A 12,994-nucleotide genomic window follows, 5' to 3' on the forward strand; every position below is an offset into this window, starting at 1 on the left:
TAGTACACATTGGCCCAAAATGAGTTCTGCTCAGTAACCTGTAACTAAATTCTTAATAGAATAAAAAATCAGCTCTGACATTCAACAGTGGAGAGAGAAGAAGATGCAATTGGTGCATCTGGCTCACACAAAGGGCCCAGCACAGATACCTATTAATTATTATATTTTATTATTATTATTATTCTCCTTCTCCTTCTCCTTCTCCTTCTCCTTCTTCTCCTCCCAACCTCTCTCAATTCACTGGGTTTTGGAACCCATGTCCTTTGTCTAGCGAGCGCTACTTAGTTGATGGTGAGACCCTCTGTCATAAAACAGTTTCATAGTTCCTCATTCATAAAATCAGAGTGACATTTTATTCCTCCTGCCCCAATAACAGAGAAATCGGGGATCCCACAGCTGTCAAAGTGCCCATTTTAGGCTGTTGTGGGCTATGTTAGGCAGGGTGGGTGTGCCTATGCAAACAGGATCAGCCCCTGAAATTCTTTTCCACACTTGCCATAATTCACCACTAAATGTCAGGTTAGAGCTCAGCCTGACTCTACTTACATATGTAGTCTTTCAAAAACTCCCCTTTCCGCAAAAGGCTTATTTTGTTTAGCGATTTTAAATGCGAGAACATAACTTGCCTTTGTAGTGGCTTCCTGAACTGCAGCTTGTCGCACATAAATATTTTGCTGATTTTTTAAGTTCATGGTGAGTTTCTCAGCTTTCCTTTCCTTTCCTCGGTTGTTAGCAGCCATCATTAGGATGTTTCATTGAAAAATGGTGATTCAAATTGTACTCCTTGAATATCGCAATGCTCTCCTGAAAAAACAGGCATACAGCCTTCGAGTTCACGTTTGTGAAAAAATATGTCACATTCCATTCTTTGTTGAAAACCTGACACTCATTGTCCACTTTTCTTTTTCTTTTTTTTGCAGCACTCATTTTTGAAAGGGAAAAGAAAATCCTAACTGCTGCCCTTATTTCAAACTGCTGTTTTACAAGATGGCTTGCACTGTGAAAAATTGAGCCTCTCTCTAGCCTGAATTTGCTAGGCATCAGTGCCTCTGACAATTTTGAGCAATGGCACTCTATCCCAGAACCCATGTGGACAAGAAGAGGCAGGTATAACTCACCTGTAACTTTATGCCCCAGCCTTTCCCCAAAAATGTTCTTATTGTTGTACTTTGAGTTCTGTTTGCACTGTTGTGTGCATTAAAAGTTTGTATGTAGTAAGTCTGTATGTAGTAAGGGATGTGAGAGGACTCATGAGGTGTGGCGCGTGGGGGGCTCCACGGGGACTCCCAGGGGCCCTGCAGGCAATGTGACACCAAGACAACTGTGCCACGTGCGGAGGCACCCCAGCTAGGATGGGAGCAGCTGCGGCCCCAGGGCAATTTCCCTCCACTTGAGACTCTTGAGGTTGGGGCCATAGGAAACTGGCAGGCTATTTGGCACCCTGATGCATAGGGGTGGTGAAGTCACACATGCACAATGTGGTATTTTGCGTGCCAGAAGAATCTTCCTGGAACACAGTGCTCAAAATGAACTGCTGATCGCTGAGGTGGGGCAGTGTTTTCCCCAGGAATTGAAATTGGGGGGGGAGGGTTGAATTAACAGAGGTAGGGGGGTCAGGGCTGATAAGGGGTGAGACCGTGAGGATGAAGGCGGGCTAAATGGTACCATAGTAAAAACTGAAAAATGTTTCATGCCCATTTTACTAGATTTAACTCATGTTTTAAAATCATCACACAAATTAAAGTTGGCTACTCAAGGCTTCTATGAAGCACTATGTCTACATCCTTCTTGCGTTCTTGTTATAATTTTGCACAACTCTGTTAATGAACATTTTGAATGAAATGCATTCATCCTTGGTGGCTTCTCGTGAGTCTGGTACTTCCATTCCTTCAGCTGATATGCTTATTAGTTCATTCACATGATTAAGCAGAAGGCAACTTCGGCAGTCTGAGTGGCTTTTTTTTTTTTTTTTTTTTTGCTTAGGACAGCAAAAATGGTAAAGCTAGTTCTGCAGGAGGGGATTAGCAGTGGAGTCTTCTTCACTCAGCGGGGTAGCACAGTACTGAGCTTAGGGCAGGGATGGGCAAACTACAGCCTGCAGGCTGCTTTCAAACTGTGGGATGTTTCTATCCAGCCCTTGAGCTCCATCCAGGGGAGCAGAACTGGAGACTTGCAGCGCTCCGGCAAGCGGAGTGGGATCCAGGGCTTGCTGCGCTCCTGCAGGGGGAGTGGGACAGGGGCTTGCCACGCTCTTCCCAATGTTCCAGCCAGGGGAGTGGGACAGGGCTTGCTGTGCTCTCGCCAGCGCTCCAGCTGGGGGAGTGGGACGGAGGGTAAGGCTACACTCGAAACTTCAAAGCGCTGCTGCGGAAGCGCTGCCACGGCAGCGCTTTGAAGTGTGAGTGTAGTCACAGCGCCAGTGCTGGGAGAGAGCTCTCCCAGCACTGCATGTACTCCACATCCTCATGGGGTTTAGCTTGCAGCTCTGGGAGCCGCGCTCTCAGTGCTGCGGCACTGTTTACACTGGCGCTTTACAGCGCTGTATCTTGCAGTGCTCAGGGGTGTCTTTTTTTCACACCCCTGAGTGAGAAAGTTGCAGCGCTGTAAAGCGCCAGTGTAGCCAAGGCTGGAGGCTTGCCATGCTCCGCCTGGCGCTCCGGCTGGGGCAGTGGGACTGGGAATTTTCCGTGCTCTGCCTGAGGGAGCGGGACAGGGGCTTGCCGTGCTCCTCCTGGCGCTCCGGCCAGGGAATTGGGACCGGGAGCTTGCTGCGCTCCTCCTGGTGCTCGAGCCAGGGGAGTGGGACAGGGGCTTGCTGTTCTCCGGCCGTGGGAGTGGAACCCGGGGCTTGCCGCGCTCATGCAGGGGGAGCTGGATGGGGGCTTGCCATGCTCCGGCTGGCGCTCCAGCTCGGGGATTGGGACAAGTGCTTGCTGCGCTCCGCCCAGTGCTCCATCTGGGAGAGTGGGACCAAGAGCTTGCAACCCTCTGCCCAGCACTCAGGCTGGGGGAGCAGGAGAGGGGCTTGCCACACTCCAGCCACAGGAACGGGACCTGGGGCTTGCCGCATGCCTGCAGGGGGAGCTGGATGGGGGCTTGCCACGCTTCAGCTTGGGGAGCGGGATCTGGGGCTTGCCCTGCTCCGTCCAGCATTATGGCCATGGGAGTGGGACCTGGGGCTTGCCATGCTCCCACAGGGGGAGCTGGATGGGGGATTGCACACTCTGGCTGGCACTCTGGCCGGGGGAGCTGGACCAGGAGCTTGCCGCACTTTCCCAGCTGGAGCGCTGCGCAGAGTGCGGCAAAGCTCCTGCCCCGCTTCCCTGGCAGCTAGCTGGTGGGGGCTTGGAACCAGGGTGGACTGGCAGTATGGACTTATCAGCTTCCCCTATCAGCTCCCCTAAGTTCCCTGTGCTGCAGCTGCCTATAGTTTAGCTGTGTCCCTCCACATACTGCCATGTGCTGCTCCTGCCCTCTTCCTTGGAGCTGCTCCCTGAGGCTCCTGCTTGCTGTGCTGGGGGGAGGGAAGGAAGAGGGGGAGGCTAATGTCAGGGTGTTCCCCTCCCCCCTGCTCCTGCCCCAGCTTGCCCCATCTTCCATAGAGCAGGGCTCAGGATGGAGGGAGCTTGCAGCAGCTATGGTCTCAGCAAGCTGATCTAATTAACAAGGCAGTGTACTTAACGGAAATGCACATATCTCCCTCCATTCCTGTTGCCTTGCAGAGTGAGAGAGTTAAGCCTTGAGGGCTCAGCCAATTGCTAGTTCATCATTTAGCAGTAAGGGAAATATCCTACCCTCTGACTCCCCCACTTCAACCAAGTTTCACAATCATCTTCGCTGTGTATCAGTATTAAATTGTTTGTTTAAAACATATAGAGTGTGTGTGTGTGTGTGTGTGTGTGTGTGTGTGTGTGTGTGTGTGTGTGTGTGTGTGTGTGTGTGTGTGTGAGAGAGAGAGAGAGAGAGAGAGAGAGAGAGAGAGAGAGAGAGAGTCTTTTGTGTGGTGAAAAAACTTTCCCTGGAACCTAACCACCTCATTTACATTAATTCTTATGGGAAAATTGGATTTGCTTAACATCGTTTCATTTAAAGTTGCATTTTTCAGGAACATAACTACAACGTTAAGTGAGGAGTTACTGTATCTCCTAATTGTTCTAAATTTACATAAAACTTTAAACGTGGCTTTAATTGGAGTTTGTATATATATTTTTTCTTTCCCTATATAACAACTAGATACAGGGCTTCTGTCAGCTAATTCTTAAGTTATTATCTGTAAAAACCCTAGAGTTTTTAGGTGCCTAAATAGTCCCTGGAATCATGGCTAAAATTTCCTCCTGCCCTCCAATCTGAAATAGCACCCTGGGTGAGCCACGAGTAGCCAGAGGTCTGCAGGAGGGCCATGGGCTCTGGCGAGATGCACTCCCCATGTGACAGCGCAAAGCCTCCCTTGAGCCACATAATGAGCATCAGGCACCACAAGCAGCAGAGCAGAAGGGTAGCAATACACCATGTACCATGCCACCCTTACTTTTGTACCACCTGATGATGGTGTTGCGTTCAGAGCAGGGTGCCTTGCCAGAACTCGCCTGTATCAGGCCACCCTGCCAGTGCTTAATTTCTGCCAGAGTTGAGCTCTGGTATCTCTTTCAATACAAATTACACACTGAGGGAGGCAGCGGGGTTCCAGAGGTGATGGGGCAGGGAGCCCATGAGGGCCAGAGGTCATGGGGGGGCACCAAAATACAAGCTAACCCAGGGTGCCATTTTCCCTAAGGCCGGCCCTGGTCACACAGAAAGTCATAGAATCTATGACTTCTGTGACCTCTGGCCTTTTGTGACAGACAGACAGCCTTAATCAGAAGCAGACAGGCCTCAGTTAAACCTGAGTGGTTAGATGCAGTGTGTAGGGTTATTCACACAAAAATTGTGGGTTTGAGCTCCCTCAGTACCTCCAGGATGGGACAGGAATTATAGATGTTGGAATTGTAGCTTTTCCTTAATTTTATTTTAAGATAGCTACTCAACCCAGGGCCACTATGTTCTGTTATGGAAACAGAGGGTATAACAGAGTGTCTGGTGTCCGTGACACAAAATCTGAAGTGTTTTACCCTAGCTCATTTGATTTTCTTTAATCATAATGTTCTAGCTGTTAACCATGACTTTACCTTCATTTTAAGAATCTCTCTGAATACATTTGCTAGAGAAAGCTGTGAACTGGTGAGGGGAAGGGTACTTTTTAGTCATTGCTGTGACCAAAACATATTTTGGCAAAACATCTTTTTAGTTCTATTTCGTGAGCAGAAGAAAAAATCTACTCTCTCAAAGGCGCAAAATCCACACCTTCATACAGGGGCGGCTCTATGTATTTTGCCGCCCCAAGCACGGACGGCAGGTGGCTTTTGGCGGCATGTCTGCGGGAGGTCCGCTGGTAACACGGATTCGGCAGCATGCCTGCAGAAGGGCCCACAGTCCCAAGCCTTTGGTGTACCCGCTGCTGAATTGCCTCCAAAACCGTGGGACCAGCGAACCTCCTGCAAGCATGCTGCCAAAGGCAGCCTGACTGCTCCCCTCATGGCAACCGGCACATCGCCCCGAGCCCCAGCTTGCCGCCCCAGACACACACTTGGTGCGCTGGTACCTGAAGCAGCCCCTGCCTTCATATTATGAGTCTGATACATTTTTCCCCTCATGCCTGGCTCTGTGATGTAACAAGCAGCACTTTGCTCTTTGTTCCCCTCCTGCTTCCTGCCTGTGCTCTGTGGCTCTTACCCTATGGCCGGACTGGGGCTGGGGTTAGGCAGGGGTGGCCTGCAGCCCAGGACTCTAGGCAGCTGGGGCTGTTACTTGCATCACCCAGTGCTCGGGGTGCTGGGGACTGTGCCTCCGGTGCTCCGGGTGCTGGATCTGTGCTGCCTGCCTGGTGCTCTGGATGTGGGGGCCAGCGCTGGGGCCACTGGGGACTCCGTTGCCCACCTACCCAGTGCTCTAGGCACTTGGGCCACTGGGGTCCATGCCACCTATCTGCCTGGCGCTTCAGATGCTGGGGGCCACGCTGCCCACCCGCAGAGTGATCCAGGCCCTGGGGCCACTGGGGGCCATGCCACCTGCCTGCCTGGCATTCCAGGTGCTGGGGGCCGTGCTGTCCACCTGCACAGCGCTCCAGGCACTGACTGTCACTCAGACAGAAAACTGGCAACATTTTAAGGTATTTGATAACAACTTTTGAGAATTGGGGAGGAAAAGGGAAGCACTAAAAGAGAAAAAAGCCCCCAGATCTGAGTGGATAATTATTGAGAAATGGGAGGAGATTCTTACAGGGGACAGCCTGGCCTATTCTAGATAAGGTTCAGACCAGCTTTCTGTTTAAAGCTCGGCTATTTTAAGTGCTTTAGAATAAATGCAAATTTGATATGCCTCATGAGGGTTCCAGGTTCAGTTACCGACTCAGATTATAGGTCAATTGACCGAGGAGTTCCCAAAATACACCCCCCTGAAAACAACAGTGTTTCATAAAGTTCACAAATTCTAACTCCGTTGACATTTTAAAACCCACTCCGGTGAGACATCTGAGGAAGAACTGGGCTGGGAAAAATCTGGGTAAAAAGTGAGGTGACAACGTTTGCAGATGATACTAAACTGCTCAAGATAGTTAAGACCAAAGCAGATTGTGAGGAACTTCAAAAAGATCTCACAAAATTAAGTGATTGGGCAACAAAATAGCAAATGAAATTTAATGTGGATAAATGTAAAGTAATGAACATTGGAAAAAATAACCCCAACTATACATACAGTATGATGGGGGCTAATTTAGCTACAGCAAATCAGGAATAAGTCTTTGTGGATAGTTCTCTGAAGATGTCCACACAGTGTGAAGAGGTGGTCAAAAAAGCAAACAGGATGTTAGGAATCTTTAAAAAGGGGATAGATTATGAGAAGGAGAATATATTATTGCCCTTATATAAATCGATGGTACGATTACTGCGTACAGATGTGGTCTCCTCATCTCAAAAAAGATATACTGGCATTAGAAAAGGTTCAGAGAAGGGCAACTATAATGATTAGGGGTTTGGAACGGGTCCCATATGAGGAGAGATTAAAGAGGCTAGGACTTTTCAGCTTGGAAAAGAGGAGACTAAGGGGGGATATGATAGAGATATATAAAATCATGAGTGATGTAGAGAAAGTAGATAAAGAAAAGTTATTTACTTATTCCCATAATACAAGAACTAGGGGTCACAAAATGAAATTAATAGGCAGCAGGTTTAAAACAAATAAAAGGAAGTTCTTCTTCACACAGCACACTGTCAACTTGTGGAACTCCTTGCCTGAGGAGGTTGTGAAGGCTAGGACTATAACAGGGTTTAAAAGAGAACTGGATAAATTCATGGAGGTTAAGTCCATTAATGGCTGTTAGCCAGGATGGGGGTAAGGAATGATATCCCTAGACTCTGTTTGTCAGAGGGTAGAAATGGATGGCAGGAGAGAGATCACTTGATCATTACCTGTTAGATTCACTCCATCTGGGGCACCTGGCACTGGCCACTGTTGGTAGACAGGATCCTGGGGTAGATGGAACTTTGGTCTCACCCAGTACGGCCTCTCTTATGTATGTTCTTATGCCTCTGCCAAGGCTGTTTTAAGAAATATAATCGGAGTATAGCAATTGGAAGGGTTTCAAACAAATTTGAAAGTGAATTGTATCTCACTTGGAGGGGGCGATTGGGGTGCAAGAGTGGGTGGGAATAGGGGGAGAGGAGTTTGTATCTGCAGGTAGGGATGCAGGATTTTATGGGGAAGGCAGAGGGCTCGAGAGGTTATGTATGGGGTAGCAGAGGAATTTGGGGTGAGGGGCAGACCTGTCAGACCTCTATTCTCCCCTTCCACATATGTGCTGGGGTTTGGAGAGGCCCTACCACTCTCCCTGCCCCCTATATATCCTGAGATCTGGCGGAGCTGAGATCTGGGAGCAGTGGGGGTCCAAGGTAACACAAATTTAATAATCTGAGATCTAGGAAAGAAATAGTTAAGATATATGGGTTTGTGGGGACCCAGGTAGAAATGGGAGGTAAGAGCACAGCTCAGTGTGCATTTTGGGCTACATAGTAAAGGTAGCACGCGTCCTTCCAATAAGCTGGTAAATTGATGTGTGTACAGCAGCATAGGATTGGGGACAGCAAGTATTAACTTCTCACAATCTTCTGCGGTAAGCACCTTGTGCAGGATCCCACACAGAAGGCTCCTGGGTTCAACCTTGGTCAGCTCTGAACCGAATCCGAACCAACCATGGCAGATGCGCACATCTAGAGAACAAATGGAAAACAAAGAATTCCCTGGCCTGTGGATGTGGCTCCCCACAATGTATTGATACTGGAGAGGGAAGTGGCCAAGTCAGATGGGATTTCATTTCCCATTTTCTCTCCCCACCTCTCTGGGGTCCCTGCAATTTCCCAACTGCCCAGAAATGGTTCCGTCTGCCACATTTTACCAGGCCTGCTCCTTCCCTGTCCTCCCTCCTTTTCCCTTCATCTCTGACATCTTTTTCATCCCTTTCCTACCTGACAGCCCTCCCACCCTTACCCAGACACACACAAGGTAAACCCTACTGGGGCCTGGTCTCTCTCCCTGCTTGAATTTTTTGCCCCAGAAGAGATCCTGGCCTGGGTGGAGGAGGGCAGCCATTTCATTGCTGTTAAGGCAGCTCTGAGCCATAGGTGCCGTTGTAAGTGTGATGCCAAGTAAGGGCAGGGTGAAGAGCAGTGGCCTCAACAGATGTTAATGAGCATTCTTGGTTCGTGTGAGCATGCTCAGTATACCCTAAGTAGCAAATTCAGTCAGAGAGCACTTTTTCATACTACAGGAAGAACAGATTTTCATAGTGGGGATGCTGAAAGCTATTCCCATGTGTTTGGTTTTTATTACTACTTCAAGCCAGGGGTTCAAGTCACACCCCCTGAACTCCTAGTTCCAGCTCCGATGCTCTGAACCCTCCTGCAGGCACTTTCACAGGCAGGGGGCAGATTTCCAGGGACTGCCAGATCTCATTCTTCCAGGGCCATTTGTGCAGAGACACTTTCCTTCCCATCCCAAGCAGGGCCCTCCAAGTCTCTCTCAGTCTGTTGGCAAAGTCCAGAGCTGCCCTAGGGGACAGTTTCAGCAGGACAAAGCCCCAGTCCTAGTGAGTGCTGCAGCCTAGAGTAGTAGTGAAGTGAAGGACACACTGGAAGGGGCTGAGCCAGAGCAGCTGAAAGCAGTGGGTGCTGAGAGGCAGGGCTGGATTACCCAATAGGCAGACTAAGCACGTGCTTAACCAGCAAAGCAGGCAACACCAAAAAAAAAAAAGAGATTTTTTTTTTTTAAAAATTGTTATGGCGGAGACTGGGTGTGTGCAGACATAATCTCTGATTTTGCCACTTCCCTCTCAAAGATTGACGTAATTCTCTCAAACTCCTTCTTTTATCTGTAATTATCAAGTATGGATGTAAAGTTGGCTCTCAACTTATTGACCCTTTATCTAATCTCAGATTTTGCCCCATTGTTTCTCTGGCTCTCAAATATTACTTTAAAAACTCCTTGAATCTGCAGCATCTGCCCACCTCTTTTATGTGCAGCAAATTGCCCACATTTAGGTGGGGAATTGGCGCCCTGAGTCATTTGCCAAATAGGAACAGGGTTAGCAGGCAGAGCTGTGGAGAGAAGGGGAAGGGGAAAGGGAAGGGGGAGTCCCGAGTTAACCTGTCACAGCAACTTCCCACTCCTCTCCAATAGTTCCCCAGCCATCGGCTCCCAGGCACAGTTCCCAGACTCGAGCACCACCTCCTTCCCAAAGTCAGCAATTCTTCTGCCTCCATCCCCCTCATCTCTTCCTCTGTAAAAGCAGCACTGCCCATCTGAGTACCAGGCAAGATGGACTCATTCTTTTCCATTGTTTATTGACTATTGCTGCATAATCCCCTCAAACTTTTCCCCTTTTCCCCAGAATTATGAATATCCCTCTAAAATCACCTCCAATGTTCTTTTTCTTTTACATTAGCGGCTATTTAATTTTTGCCTCATTTTCTCCTCAATTCTAAAATATATTTCTTGAAAATGTTGCCTCATTTTCTCTCTAATTATCCATGCTTGATTTTGTTATCCCCTGTCATTTTCCCATCTAATTACATGCTATTACCATCAAATCTCCTCAGATATTGCCCTTTGATCAAAATCTTGAAAAATTGATTGCTATAAAATCCTTGCAAATCTTGCCCCCTTTAAATCACCAAAATTTATATGAAATCCACTCAAGTTTTTAACCTTTACCTCATATCAACTATTGGTATAAAATTATTTGTACATATCCATTTTCCTCTAATTTGTGACAGTGGATCTCAGATTGGTCACATTTGCATCCTTTTCTTTTTAAATCATTAAACGCAGCTATAAAATTTCAGATTTTGCCATTTCCCGTACAATTATCAAACACTGATTTTTAAAAAATTCTTTGAGACTTTGAGGTGTTCCCCATGTTTTTTAATTGCAGCCCTTCTTTTCTGGAGGGAATCCACACTGATTAGGCCTCAGCTGGAGTATTATGTCCAGTTCTGGGCGTCACATTTCAGGAAAGATGTGGACAAACTGGAGAACATTCAGAGAAGAGCAACAGAAATGATTAAAGGTCTAGAAAACATGAGTTATAAGGGAAGATTGAAAACAATTGGGTGTGTTTAGTCTGGGTAAGAGAAGATTGAGAGGGGATATGATAACAGTTTTCAAGTACATAAAAGGTTGTTACAAAAAGGAGGGAGAAAAATCACTCTCCTTAACCTCAGAGGATAGGACGAGAAGCAATGGGCTTAAATTGCAGCAAAAGCAATTTAGGTTGGCTATTAGGAAAAACGTCCTGTCAGGGTAGTTAAGCACTGGAATAAATTGCCAGAAAGATTGTGAAATCTCCATAATTGGAGATTTTAAGAGCACGTTAGGCAAACACCTGTCAGGGATGATCTAATACTTAGTCCTGCCATGAGTTCAGAAAGGTGAACTAGATGACCTTTTGTGATTCCTTCCAGTCCTATGATTCTGCATATTGGAGGTTGCGGGGGGAGGAGTTAAATCTCTCCCTCTGTGCTTCTCTTTTTCCTCACTAGTTTCTCTTCTGCACCAGCTTGGTGTCTTTGTCTGTGAGCTAGTTCTGTTGGTAGAACCGTAGGCTTTTAAAATGAGTGTCCAGGATTTAAGTCCCTGGTCAGGCAGGGAGTCTCTCTCTATGGTACATGCCCCAAAACCTTCAAAAGACATCTCTCCAGAGTCCTCCTTGATGTTACTCTTTCTCTTCAGTAGGTGGCCTTTCTGAGGAAGGGTCCTTTACTGCTTGGCACTGTAGGCAAAGTTTCCTGACACCCCACTGGCCTTGCAATCCCGAGGGAAAAGGGCCTTGTGGTCTTATGGAAAGCACCGGGGGGGGGGGGGGTTTGCTGTCTGTCTTTGATAGCTGCCTTCACTGTTGATGGTAGTGTGAGCTGTGTCTCTGCCTCCATCTTTTGCTCCTTGAGTGCTCTCTCTACAGAGAGCATGAAATAAATCCACCTTCAGTGTTTTGTGCTCACCCAGGGCCTGACTTTTGTTATAGAGAGCAGCTTTTAGGCTTAGGCTCAGATCACCTCCCCCCATTCTGATTATTGCTGCAGCTGTTAGGGCTAGTTCCTGTAGCTGATGGCATGTGAGAGGTGTGCTACTGTAACGCACGCATCTCCTGGGTGTGGTGTTCAGTCCCATCTAGTGGCACCAAGACCACTTAGAGAGAGATTAATGAGTCTGCTGTACAGCAGTAGCTATGAGCATGTGACTCTTAGCTCATGCATTAGAGACTCATGCATTTAGCTTCAGAAGTACCCGCTGATGTCTGGGGTCTGTTGGTGTTACACTACTGGTGTGGAGTTGAAGGAGCTTGTGTCTGCAGTGCTTGGGGGTACTCCATGCCTTTCCCAGACTGAAGGTATTAGTGTGTTGCCAGTTCCTGGGAAGCTTGGGTGAAGCTCAATGTTGGAGTCTGAATTCTCAGGCCACAAAGAGGAGGAGCTTTTCCCTTCTGTTTAAATCGCTTCAAACCAGATCCACAACCTCAGCTTGCCCTGACCAGGGTGAGCCAGATGAGGACCCTGGCTATACCTGGAAAGGACAGTAAATGCCTACCAACATCCACCCACTCATAAAATCCCCCTAATTCAGTGATCCTTCCCATAGCCACATGCCCGTGACCCTCACACACACTCCTAAAAAGCCTGCGTGGGAGAGTTTATTTTCCTTTGTGCTGCCGTGAGTGCTACAGGATTCAGTTCTCCCTTAAATTGCTTCCCACCTCAACTGCTCCTCTGTGAGAACCAGAGGTTAAATTGAGAGGGAGTTGATGGGGCTCTGCGGTGGAGAGGCTGATCTCCACCCAGATTTGCTATAGTTCCAGCTCTTGGTGCTCAGTGAAAGAATTTTGATTCTATACCCCTTTTGTACAGTTTATTAAACTGAACCAATACAATCACGAATACAGCTCACTAAGGCAAAACTACTATACACACCACTCAGCAAACTAAGGGTGAAATAATACTGTTATCACAATAGGATCAAATCAATGAATTAACAAGACCCAAGACCCACAAATCCGGAAATCCTGGACGCCCCATCATCTCGGGCATTGGCACTCTCACTGAAGGACTATCTGGATATGTGGATTCTCTACTCAGACCCTATGCCACCAGCACTCCTAGCTATTTCCGTGACACCACTGATTTCCTGAGAAAACTACAATTCATTGGTGACCTTCCAGAAAACACCATCCTAGCCACCATGGATGTGGAGGCTCTCTACACAAACATCTCATGCACAGATGGAATACAAGCTGTCAGGAACAGAATCCCTGATGATGCCACAGCACAACTGGTTGCTGAGTTCTGTGCCTGGATCCTCACACACAACCATTTCAAATTTGATGACAATATATACCTCCAGATCAGTTGCACTG

The sequence above is a fragment of the Gopherus evgoodei genome, chromosome 8 (assembly GCF_007399415.2).
Source record: "Gopherus evgoodei ecotype Sinaloan lineage chromosome 8, rGopEvg1_v1.p, whole genome shotgun sequence".
In the NCBI taxonomy this organism is placed as follows: domain Eukaryota; kingdom Metazoa; phylum Chordata; order Testudines; family Testudinidae; genus Gopherus; species Gopherus evgoodei.